Here is an 8635-nt window from a genome sequence, read left to right on the forward strand (position 1 = left end):
AGGGCCTGGGGGGGCCTGAGGGACTTTTGGGGACCGTTGGTGGGCCTTGGTGACCCCGTTGGTCCATTGGGTGCCCGGGGGACCTTTGTGGACCAGGGGAGGGCTGTTGGGGTAGGGGGGGACCGGGGGAGGGCCTTTGGGACCCTGTTGGTTCTTTGGGAGCTCGATGGGCCTTTGGGGACCGGAGGAGGGCCTTTGGGGGCACAGGGAGGGCCTTTGGAGCACAGGGATGGTCTTTGGGGGTCCGGGGGGGGACAGTTGGGAGCCTGGGGGGCCTGGGGATGGCCTTTGGGGGTCTGGGTGGGTCTTTGGGGGCGCCGGTGTCCCTTTGGGAGTTTGGGGGGCTTTGAGGACCGGGGGCTTCCTTCGGGGTTGGGGTAGGAGGATTGGAACCCTTTGGGGTTGGGTTAGAGGACTTCACAACACTGTTCAAATGAAACTTGTGTATTATAACGACCACACTCAAAACCTCCTCCAAAATCTCTTCAAAAATCTTCTTTTAAAATGTCTCTATCTGTTTCACCGAAATAGTTCCATAACCTGTCTAAAACGGTTTCGCCCAAATAATCCCTACACTTAAATTCAGCGTGTTCCAGTGTTATTGTCATATCTGCGTCAATGCATTTCAAATTATATGGACACCTTCTAGCGCGATAAAAATAGTACTCTCTCTGATTTTTATTGAATCAGTGTTTAACGTGCCTTTGGTTATTAACATACTTTGGAGTTCGACTAGTAGAACTGTTCCCGAGGCAAAGACATTAATGATTTTGGATCTATTCCTGGAGAAATGTTTCTAGGCGAAAATTTTTAAAGTCTGACAGATGATGTAATTGATTGATTGATCTGTCAATAAATGTGAAATTAATTTGTTGTTTCTAAGTGGAATTATTTATTCAAGATAGGTGAGTTGAGGTTTACAGCACAGGTGTTATGACACGTGACAGCCCCACGTGGCTTTTTGTTTTCAAATATTCAATGTCCCGGTTTTTCCAAATTATAACTGACAAAAAAAATAAAAACAAACAAAAATTTTAGAAAGTTCATGTTTTTCAAATTCTAAATGACAAAAAACATGAAAACAGACATAAATGTGAGAAAATTCCTGTTTTTCAGATTCTCACTGACAAAAACCATAAAACATCCATAATTTGATGTTGACAACCATTAAAAACATCAAATAAATCTACCAACACACATATCCATCCATTAAAACAACCATAACAGCGACACAATTCCTGTTTTTTCAAGTGAGCAAAATTATGTTTTTTCATTCTCAGTGAGAAAACCATAAACCACGTGGTTCTATGCCCATATAAGGACTCCCGTCACGATTCGGACCCCCCTCTCTACTATAGTAATAGGCGACTGACCCTGGCAAGCCAATGTACCGGTTAAACTACACGCATATTCATGTGTAATTCAATGTGGGTTCAGTGGTACTAGATGCCTTACTACTGATTCCGTGTTCTTGTGGGAAGTTCTTTATTGGTAGGACCCACCAACAATTTGTTGAAAGATTTATTGAACATCGCAATTCAATAGAAAAAACTCTATAATTATGCAAGCCTCCGGAAACTTTTGCTGCAGCCTTAGCAGAACATATTTGTTTTCAACTAGATGACTTTGTAAAATTTGATGAAGCCTTAGCTATTTCAAATGATAAGGGGTACACTCAATGGGCAAGAGAAGCCATAAAAATTAAAAAAACATATGTTTGCTAAACTTTTGATAAATAGGGACATAGGTATTTTAAATATTGACTCAATTTATGATAATCATCTAAAGAATGAATCGACAGTCAATAAGGGAGTTGAGTTAAAATTTTAAATAATCACCAGGGGACTATTTTACCTGCTAGACCAAAACGATTTGCTTCAGTAATAGCCAACAAAAGGATTATTTCGCAACAGAATAATTAAAGTAATTTCCAGTTTTTTTTATTTTTCCTCAGTTACTCTGATGTTCTCACTGAAGTAACTCTATAATAGCATCTTTTCCCTACGTGAATTAGTTTGAACCAATTATATATTTTTTTTTTGGGGGGGGGGGGTGGGTGGGTTTATTGGTTTTTAGTTTTAACTTGGTTTTTTATCTTGTTCTTCTTGTGTTTCTTTCGTGCTGAAGACGCCTTGTTTGGATAGGGGCGAAATATCCACGTTGTTTTACATTTTCGTCTTTTCTCTCCACTGGCCACGGCCTCGTTTGATGGTTGTTTTGTTTTTTTTGTTTTTTTCACTGAGATTTTTCTCTTTGTTGTCTTTTTTTAAATATGGGCAGAAAATATTGAAAATAAAAGCTTCTTGAGATGTCAATATAATAGTCACGATGGATGGAAATATCTAATGAAAATAAACGGAGTATTCAATGCAGGATAATACTAATTCCACTCCTAAAACGTGTAACACTGGAAAAAATATGCATAATGGCTAATCACAAGGGTTTTATTCCCCATTTGCCTTTCGTAGCATTTGAACAAGTAATTAATTTTTTCTTTTCTTAGGCAAAATGTAATAGATCGTAATCACCCAGATAGTAATGCAGAATTTTGAATAGATAGTAATCAAGTATTTTGAAGAAAACAATTAGACTTTTAGAAAGGCAATGTTTAGCGTAAAGAGCTAGATGTTGAAGGGAGCAGCCATCTGCCTTAACTAGGGCTGACCAAAGAACTGCTAACGAACAAAAAAATGCAAAATAATCATCTTTCGATAAATTTGGTTATAGTCTGATTTTGTTTTATTCTAGGTCTTGAGCATAATGTTTTAAGATCAATACATAATAATACATATATAATAGTTTAAACAGATTGACCCTTTTGTCAAAAATCTTCACCGTTAAAACTGTTCCCGAGTTTTTCTTCATTTTGCATGTAAAATTGGTTACTCTTTTTATTTGACAATTGTTTCTATCTGTATTTAAAAATAAACTTATTCCTAAGAAAATGTGTCCTAAAATGCATTCTCCTACTCCCATCCCACATTGATGTTTTGGTGTTTAGCCCCCTGGAAAATTTTATGCAGACATTCATGTTCTATAGAACCAGACCAAACCAATAGCATACATGCTTCTACAAACTTTTAGAGCTATAGTCCCAACTGTTTCAAATGGAAAATCCTTCATTGATTCGTTAGACGATTGTGGTCTACGTGCCTTAGCAATATTAAAAACAGACTTTAGCCAGTGCAATGCTGATCTTCAACAGCAGTGCCATTTAGCGCACTTAGACAAATATTAGAGAGGCTTCTAAAGCCAAAACAGTGTGCACTAAGATCTGAGTTTTTTTTATCAAGAAGTAGGATACTCTTACATGATAGAACCTCGACTTTTTCCAAAAAACTAATCAAAAAAACTTTTTGCACAAAACAAGTTTTTCAAAACAAAAGTAAAGAACTCCATTAAACCAAAAATGAACAAAAGTAGAATCAAGTAATCTACCAAGTTTACAACTAGCACAAATCAGTATCAATAAATAAATAGAACCCAAAACAAACAGAAATTGAAATAAACAACAGAGTCAAACTCAAAACAAGCAGAAATTAATATTAGTAGGGTTCCAAACCCCGAAGCTTTCTAAAAGCCAGAATACAATATGTATTCTACTGAAAAAAATTATAATAAATTTACTGAAAAAAATGTGCATTGTCAGTTTAATATACATATGCTGATATTTATTCCTTAAAATCTTAATTAATTTTTGATTTTTTAAAGGTATAAAAATAGAAACATTTAAAAGAATTTTTTCAGTTAAGTACAAATTAAATTCTGGCGTTTAGAAACCATAGGGGTTTAAAACCCTATTCATATTAATTTCTGCTTGTCTTGAGTTTGACTCAGTTGTTTATGTTAATTTCTGTTTTGTTGGGTTTCATTTATTTATTGGTACTGGTTTGTGGTAGTTGCATGCATGTTATATTTTTTAACTCTATTTTTGTTAATTTTTGGTTTAATGGTTAATTTTTGGTTTGAAATTATTCTTTACTTTATTTTTGAAAACCTGCTTTTGTGGAAAAAGTTTTTTTAATTTAATTTTTTTTAGAAAGTCAAGGTTCTATCATGTAAGAGTACAATTTCCCATCGAATGAGCCCTTTTTGAAGTTTCTTCAACAACACATTCAATAAAACCTTATATGTCCCAAGGGTATAAGATACATCCCTTACCCTGAGGGTTGTGGCGGGGGTTGTCGTCCTCAAAGACCTAATTTCCAGAACGTTCAAGTACGTTGAACAAAATTGCTATTTCAAAATTTTGATTGGATGTGTTTTGGGAAATGGTGGGTGTGAGAGGGGAGTTAGTTGCCCTCCAATTACTTTTCACTTTTAATTAGGGCATTAGCCCTTTCAATATCCAATTGAATGAGCCGCTTTTTGAAGTTTCTACGACCAAGCTTTCTATAAAAACCTTATATGCCCCCGGGCATAGCTTACAACTCTTGTCCTGAGGGGTGCGGGGGGTTTGTCATCCTCAAAGACATAATTTCCAGAACTTTCAACTACGTTGAACAAAATGGCTATCTCAAAATTTTGATTGGATGTGTTTGGGGAAATCCTGGGCATGAGAGGGGGGTTAGTTGCCCTCCAGTCAGTTTTGATTATTAATTAATAAAAAAAAACTTTCTGAAAAATAAGTTTTTCAAAGAAAAGTAAAGGCCAGCAGAGAACCTTAATGACTACAAACAGGGCTCCATATATGGGCATAGACTCCCTAGGGAGAACACCTGTGCTGTCAGTCCGACGGGGCACCATATATGGGCATGGAATCCCCAGGAAGAACACGTTTCCGAGAAATTGGTGTTCGTCCAGGAGAATTGTTTCCGGGCGAAGCTTTTTAATGTCTGACAGATGATTTCAAGGTTTATTAATGTCTTTGGAGTTCGTCCAGGAGAATTGTTTCCGGACGAAGTTTATTAATGTCTGACGGATGATGTCAAGGTTGATTGATTTGTCACGAAAGGGGAATTATCTCCGGGCGAATGCTCTGATCTTAGAGATGAAGAGATTAACGCGGGAATGGATTCCCTAGGATTTTCGAATGTGACAGCGCAGGGATGTCAAAACAAAAGGAACACGCATATATTACGTTTAGGGGTTATTTGGGCGAAACGGATTTAGACATTTTAAGGAATTATTTGGCCGAAACAGTTAGAGACATTTTAAAAGATGATTTTAGAAGAGGATTTAGAAGAGGATTTGAGGGTGAAACTTTGTGGTCGTTATAATACACAAGTTCCATTTGAACAGTGTCGTGAGGTCCCCTACCCCAGCCCCATAGGGCTCCGATACCCCAACCCCGAAGGAAGCCACCGGTCCCCAAAGGTCCCCCGGGCTCCCCAAGGACCACCCGGCCCCCCAAGGGACCCCCAAACCCCAAAGAGTCCCCTCACCATTTTTTAATACTTTTTTAAGGCTTTATTATATCTTTTCAGAACAATTTATTTTCTTAATTTCCATCCTAAACACATTTTACAAGTTGAAATACCCATCCATCTCACCCAAAAATTTACTTTACGAGTTTTTGCACACCCCAAGATCAAGCAATACTTTTCAAAAGGCATTTCAGAACAAGTTCTTTTCTTAGTGACCGTCCTAAGCCCATTTTACAAATTGAAGTACCCATCCTTTTCACCCACAACTTTACTTTACAGCTTTTTGAATGCTCCAACACCAAGCAATACCTTTCAAAGTGCAATTCAGAACTAGTTCTTGTCTTAATGTCCTTCCTTATCCCATTTTAAAAGTAGAAGTACCCATCCTGTTTACACACAACACTGCTATAAAGCTTTTTTGAATACGCCAACATCAAGCAATACTTCTCAAATATTATTTCAGAACAATTTCTTTTCATAGTGTCACTTCTAAACCAATTTTACAAGATGAAGTACCCATTATTTACTCCCACAAGTTTAGTATTCTACTTTTTTGAATGCTCCAACCCCAAGCATGACTTTTCAAATACCATTTCAGAACAAGTTCTTTTCATAATGTCCATCCTAAACCCATTTTTAAAAGTTGAAGTACCTATCCTTTTCACCCATAAAATTTCCTTTACAGCTTTTTGAGTGCCCAAACACCAAGCAATACTTTTCAAATGACATTTCACAATAAGTTCTTTTTTTAATGTACCTCCTAAACCTATTTTACAAATTGAAGAACCCATCAATTTCACCCAAAACTTTTCTTTACAGCTTTTGAATGCTACAATACCAAGCAATACTTTTCAAAGGGCATTTCACAACAAATTCTTTTCTTATTGCCCATTTTAAGCCCATTTAACACGATGAGGTATCCCATCTTTTTCATCGAAAACTTTACTATACTGCTACTTGAATGGACCAACACCAATCAATACTTTTCAAAAGGCATTTCAGAACAAGTTATTTTCTTAATTTCCTTCCTAAACCCATTATACAAGTTGAAGTACCCATCCTTTTCACCCACAACTTTACTTTACAGCTTTTTGAATGCCCCAACACCAAGCAATACTTTTCAATGCATTTCACAACAAGTTCTTTTCTTAATGTCCCTCCTAAACTTATTTTACAAATTGAAGTACCCATCCTTTTTACACACAACTTTACTTTACAGCTTTTTTGAATGCTCCAACACCAAGTAATACTTTTCAAAAGGTATTTCAGAACAATTTCCTTTCTTAATGTCCTTCCTAAACCCATTTTACAAGTTGAAGTTCCCATCCTTTTCCCCCATAGCTTTACTTTACAGCTTTCTGAATACCCCAACACCAAGTAATACTTTTAAAAAGGCATTTCAGAACCAGTTCCTTTCTTAAAGTCCCTCATAAAACCTTTTTACAAGTTGAAGTACCCATCCTTTTCACCACAACTTTACTTTACAGCTTTTTGAATGCTCCAACACCAAGCAATACTTTTCAAAAGGAATTTCAGAACAATTTCTTTTCTTAATGTCCCTCCTAAACCCATTTTACAAATTGAAGTACCCATCCTTTTCACCCACAACTTTACTATACTGCCATTTTGAATGCTCCAACACCAAGCAATACTTTTCAAATGGCATTTCAGAATAAGTTATTTTCTTAATGTCCCTCCTAAACCCATTTTACAAATTGAAGTACCCATCCTTTTCACTCCCAACTTTTCATTACAGCTTTTTGAATGCCCCAACACCAAGCAATACTTTTCAAAAGGCATTTCAGAACAAGTTCTTTTCATAATATCCCTCCTAAACCCATTTTACCAATTGAAGTACCCATCCTTTTCACACACAACTTTACTTTAATGCCTTTTGAATATGCCAACACCAAACAATACTTTTCAGATGCCTTTCAGAACAAGTACTTTTCATAAGATCCATCTTAAATCTATTTTACAAGTTAAAGTACCACTCCTTTTCAACAAAAACTTTACTTTACAGCTTTTTGAATGCCCAACACCATGGAATACTTTTCAGATGCATTTCAGAACCAGTTATTTTCTCAATGACCGTTCTAAACCCACTTTAGAGATTGAACTACCCATCCTTTTCATCCACAACTTTACTTTACAGCTCTTTGAATGCTCCAACACCAAGCAATACTTTTCAAAGGGCATTTTAGAACAAGTTCTTTTCTTAATGTCCTTCCTAAACCCATTTTACAAGTTGAAGTACCCATCCTTTACACCCACAACTTTACTTTACAGCTTTTTGAATGCCCCAACACCAAGCAATACTTTTCAAAAGGCATTTCACAACAAGTTCCTTTCTTAATATCACTCCTAAATCCTTTTTACAAGTTGAAGTACCCATCCTTTTAACCCACAACTTTACTTTACAGCTTTTGAATGCTCCAACACCAAGCAATACTTTTCAAAAGGCATTTAACAACAAGTTCCTTTCTTAATGTCCCACCTAAACCCATTTTACAAGTTGAAGTACTCATCCTTTTCACCAAAACTTTACTATACTGCTTTTTTGAATGCTCCAACACCAAGCAATACTTCTCAAATGGCATTTCAAAACAAGTTATTTTCTTAATGTCCTTCCTAAACCCATTTTACAAGTTGAAGTTCCCATCCTTTTCACCCGCAACTATACTTTACAGCTCTTGAATGCCACAACACCAAGCAATACTTTTCAAAAGACATTTCAGAACCAGGTCTTTTCCTGTCCTTGAAAAGACCTGTCCCTCCTAAAACCCTCCTAAAACCTGTCCTAAAACCTTTTCCTGTCCTAAAACCTTAATGTCCCTCCTAGAACCATTTTACAAGTTGAAGTACCCTTCCTTTTCACCACAACTTTACTTTACAACTTATTTTCTTAATGTCCCTCCTAAACCCATTTTACAAGTTCAAGTACCCATCTTTGTCACCCAGAACTATGCTTCATAGCTTTTTGAATGCCACAACACCAAGCAATCCTTTTCAAAAGGCATTTCAGAAAAAGTTCTTTTCTTAATGTCCCTCCTAAGCCCATTTTACAAGTTGAGGTACCCATCCTTTTCACCACAACTTTACTTTACAACTTTTTTGCACACCATAATATCATACAAGTTTCAGCTTCAGCTCAGTTTCTTGTCAAAGAGAGGATAAAATTTAAAATATTGTTCCAAATTTTTCATAGAAGACATAGAGTTCAAGATATCTTCTGGATTTTATTTAAGAACTTACAGTTCAATTCTAAT

This window comes from Artemia sp. Qi Xiang Cuo, chromosome 16 (assembly GCF_049724085.1).
Source record: "Artemia sp. Qi Xiang Cuo chromosome 16, ASM4972408v1, whole genome shotgun sequence".
NCBI classification, from domain to species: domain Eukaryota; kingdom Metazoa; phylum Arthropoda; class Branchiopoda; order Anostraca; family Artemiidae; genus Artemia; species Artemia sp. Qi Xiang Cuo.